The following is a 5,251-nucleotide window of genomic DNA, read 5'->3' on the forward strand; positions in this document are numbered from 1 at the left end:
TAACTGGGAGGCACTTCTTGGGTCCAAGTTATGGTTTGTGGTCGTAACTTTCAAATGGGACCTGGATCAAGTTTCATATGCATATACATCTTTTTTTTTTTCACAAAAAATATTTTTTATTAAAACATTTTTTTTTTCCCACTGTACAGCAAGGGGGTCAGGTTATCCTTACATGTATACATTACATTTACATTTTTCCCCCAGCCTTTCTTCTGTTGCAACATGAGTATCTAGACAAAGTTCTCAATGCTATTCAGCAGGATCTCCTTGTAAATCTATTCTAAGTTGTGTCTGATAAGCCCAAGCTCCCGATCCCTCCCACTCCCTCCCCCTCCCATCAGGCAGCCACAAGTCTCTTCTCCAAGTCCATGATTTTCTTTTCTGAGGAGATGTTCATTTGTGCTGGATATTAGATTCCAGTTATAAGTGATATGGTATTTGTCTTTGTCTTTCTGGCTCATTTCACTCAGGATGAGAGTCTCTAGTTCCATCCATGTTGCTGCAAATGGCATGATGTCATTCTTTTTTATGGCTGAGTAGTATTCCGTTGTGTATATATACCACTTCTTCCGAATCCAATCATCTGTCGATGGACATTTGGGTTGTTTCCATGTCTTGGCTATTGTGAATAGGGCTGCAATGAACATGCGGGTCCATGTGTCTCTTTTAAGTCGAGTTTTGTCCAGATAGATGCCCAAGAGTGGGATTGCGGGGTCATATGGAAGTTCTATGTATAGATTTCTAAGGTATCTCCAAACTGTTCTCCATAGTGGCTGTACCAGTTGACATTCCCACCAGCAGTGCAGGAGGGTTCCCTTTTCTCCACAGCCCCTCCAGCACTTGTTATTTGTGGATTTATTAATGACGGCCATTCTGACTGGTGTGAGGTGATATCTCATGGTAGTTTTGATTTGCATTTCTCTTAGAACCAGCGATGTTGAGCATTTTTTCATGTGTTTGTTGGCCATCTGTGTATCTTCTTTGGAGAACAGTCTATTCAGGTCTTTTGCCCATTTTTCCATTGATTGATTGGCTTTTTTGCTGTTGGGTTGTATAAGTTGTTTATATATTCTAGAGACTAAGCCCTTGTCGGTTGCATCATTTGAAACTGTTTTCTCCCATTCTGTAAGTTGTCTTTTTGTTTTCTTTTGGGTTTCCTTTGCTGTGCAAAAGCTTTTCAGTTTGATGAGGTCCCATGGGTTTATTTTTGCTCTGATTTCTATTGCTTTGGGAGACTGACCTGAGAAAATATTCATGAGGTTGATGTCAGAGAGTGTTTTGCCTATGTTTTCTTCTAGGAGTTTGATGGTGTCCTGTCGTATATTTAAGTCTTTCAGCCATTTGGAGTTTATTTTTGTGCATGGTGTGAGGGTATGTTCTAGTTTCATTGCTTTGCACGCAGCTGTCCAGGTTTCCCAGCAATGCTTGCTGAATAGACTTTCTTTTTCCCATTTGATGTTCTTGCCTCCCTTGTCAAAGATTAATTGACCCTAGGTGTCAGGGTTGATTTCCGGATTCTCTATTCTGTTCCATTGGTCTGTCTGTCTGTTTTGATACCAGTACGAATATATACATCATTTTTAAGAATTTCTTAATAGTGTGGCATTTCAGTTTTTATTTCTTCTTTCATTCATTTGTCATATATGACTTTAAAAAATACCAACTTTTTAGAAATATTTTTAAACACAAATATTTCATCAAAATATATCAATCATAAATCTCTAGGTACTGGCTTTTTGTTAAAATAAAGAGAGCACAGACTATTATAAATGCAAAAAAAACTTGACAAAATGCCTCTTAGAATTGGGAAAACTACCTAGTTAAAAGTGGATATAAAAGATTGTAATATTACAGTTTTTAAAAACTTTTTTGGAGTGTGCTTCATTTACAGTGTTGTGTTAGTTTCAGGTGTATGGCAACATGAATCAGTTATGCATATACATATATCCATTCCTTCTTCCTGTATAGGATTTTACAGAACATTGAGGAGACCTCCATGTACTGTACAGTAGGTCCTTATTAGTTATCTGTTTTATATATAGTACTGTGTATGTATTAATCCCACCCTCCTATTTTATCCCTCCCACCCACTTTTCCCCTTTGGTAACCATAAGTTTGTTTTCCAAGCCTGTGAGTCTATTTTGTCAATTGGTTCATTTGTATCATTTTTTTAGATGCTGCATATAAGTGATGTCATATGATATTTGTCTTTCTCTGACTTACATCACTTAGTATAATAATCTCTAGTTCCATCCATGTTGCTGCAAATGGCATTATTTCACTTTCTTTTATGGATGAGTAATATTCTATTGTATATATGTACCACATCTTCTTGATCTATTCCTCTGTCAATAGACATTTATTTTGCTTCCATGTCTTGGCTATAGTAAACAGTACTTCAGTGAACATTGGGGTGCATGTATCTTTTAGAATTAAATTTTCTCCAAATACATGCCCAGGAGTGGGATTGCTGGATCATATGGTAACTTCTATATTTAGTTTTTTAAGGAACCTCCATACTGTTCTCCCTAGTGGTTTCACAAGCTTACATTCCCACCAACAGTATAGGAAGGTTCCCTTTTCTCCATACCCTCTCATTTACAAACAGTAAATGCTGTTGCTGTTTCTTTTTTTTTTTTAGGGTCAAACCCGTGGCACAATGAGGTTCCTAGGCCAGGGATCGACTCAGAGCTGTAGCCGCCAGTCTATACCACAGCCACAGCAACGTCACATCCGAGCTGCAATCTGTGACCTACACCATAGCTCACGGCAACGCTGGACCCCTAATCCACTGACCGAGGCCAGGAATTGAACCTGCATCCTCATGGATACTAGTCAGATTTGTTTGCGCTGAGCTACGACGAGAACTCCTGTTTGTAGACTTTTTGATGATGGCCATTCTGATTGGTGTAAGGTGATACCGCATTGTAGTTTTGACTTGCATTTCTTTAATAATTAGTGATGTTGAGAATCTTTACATGTGCTTTTTAGCCATCTGTCTGTCTTCTTTGGCAAAATGTCTGTTTAGATCTTCTGCCTATTTTTTGATTTGGTTGTTTGTTTTTCTATATATATATGCTTGAGATATTTGTATATTTTGGAGATTAATCCCTTGTCTGTTGCTTCATTTGCAAAGATTTTCTCCCATTCTATGGGTTGTCTTTTTTTGTGGTTTCCTTTACTGTGTAGAGCTTTTATACAGTTTTTAAACTTGATTGAATATGTAGATATACATACATACCTGATTATATATGTATATTACATGTGTAATATATGTATATACATATATTTATACCATACACATAATTTTGTGTGTGTGCTTTTTAGGGCTGCACCTGCAACATATAAAAGTTCCCAGACTAGGGGTCAAATCAGAGCTACAGCTGCCAGCCTATACCACAGCCACAGCCATTCGGGATCTGAGCCACATCTGTGACCTACACCACAGCTCACAGCAACACGGATCCTTGACCCACTGAGTGAAGCCAGGGATCAAACCCACATCCTCATGGATACTAGTCAGGTTCATCTCTGCTGAGCCACAACAGGAACTCCCACAGACACATAAATTTTTAATTCAACGTTTATTTCTCACTGCCACAAAATATTTTTTTTTAATTTTTTTTTTGTCTTTTGTTGTTGTTGTTGTTGTTGCTATTTCTTGGGCCGCTCCCGCGGCATATGGAGGTTCCCAGGCTAGGGGTCGAATCGGAGCTGTAGCCATATGGAGGTTCCCAGGCTAGGGGTCGAATCGGAGCTGTAGCCACCGGCCTACGCCAGAGCCACAGCAACGCGGGATCCGAGCCGCGTCTGCAACCTACACCACAGCTCACGGCAACACTGGATCGTTAACCCACTGAGCAAGGGCAGGGATCGAACCCACAACCTCATGGTTCCTAGTCGGATTCGTTAACCACTGCGCCACGACGGGAACTCCCACACTGCCACAAAATATTGACAAAGGTGTTTAAGGCACTTTGAAACCAAGAAAACCTTAAATCCCCAAATTTAGAAATTGCATATTCCACAATCTCTGACCTGAATGCTAAAAAAACTAGAATGTAATAACAAGAAGAAATATAACTATTAAGGAAATAAATATTAGGAGTTCCCTGGTGACTTAGCAGTTAAGGATCCAGTGTTGCCACTGCTGTGGCTCGGGTCACTACTGCAGCGCAGGTTCGATCCTTAACCCAAGAACTTCGCATGCTACAGGCATGGCCAAAAAAAGAAAGAAAATAAATAGCAAAATACTCCTATTTTTTTTTAATCTTTTTGTCTTTTAGGGCCACACCAGCAGCATATGGATGTTCCAAGGCTAGGAATTGAATCAGAGCTGTAGCCACTGGCCTACACCACAGCCACAGCAACACCAGATGTGAGCCACATCTGCAACCTACACCACAGCTCATGGCAGCGCCAAATCCTTAACCCACTGAGCGAGGCCAGGGGTTGAACCCGCATCCTCATTGCTGCTATTCGGGTTCATTAACCACTGAGCCATGACGGGAACTCCAGTAAAATACTCTTTCTTCTAAATAACTGGAGGGCCAAAGGGAAAAAAAATCAAAGTTACAAGTACATGGAGTTCCTGTTGTGGCTCAGTGGAAATGAATCTGACTAGTATCCATGAGGATGAAGGTTCCATCCCTGGCCTTGCTCAGCGGGTTAAGGATCCACCATTGCTGTGAGCTGTGGTGTAGGTCACAGACATGGCTCAGATCTGGCATTGCTGTGGCTGTGGCGTAGGCCAGCGGCTACAGCTCCAACTGCATCCCTAGCCTGGGAACCTCCATATGCCACATGTGTGGCCCTAAAAAGACGAAAAATTTAGAAAAATAAGAAAATAAAATTACAACTCCTTTATAAACTAGCCACAGTGAAAACAGTTCACACAGGAAAATTCTTAGCCCTAAAATTACCTCTTGATGGAGGAAGCTGCAAAATAGTGTGGCCATGTGTTTCAATTTACTTTGAAGGCAAAAAATAGCAAGGCCTAAGAAGGTAACTAGGGAAACTACTGCTGTATATATCTTCTCCTTTAGAAGATGCTCTTGAGATCCAGTGTAACGAGCTCAAATATGTCCTGTTTAGGAACAAATGACTCAAAGTAGGAGCCAGCAGCAGTCACAACTTGGTCCAAAATTGGCTACCAACATCTCATCCTGTTCAGCCTCTTGCATCTTAAGGGCCTGGCCAGACCAAGAGAGCATCCTGCCTTATTTTCAGGGTCAAGGGAATAGCAGAATAG

Source organism: Phacochoerus africanus, chromosome X (assembly GCF_016906955.1).
Source record: "Phacochoerus africanus isolate WHEZ1 chromosome X, ROS_Pafr_v1, whole genome shotgun sequence".
NCBI lineage: Eukaryota > Metazoa > Chordata > Mammalia > Artiodactyla > Suidae > Phacochoerus > Phacochoerus africanus.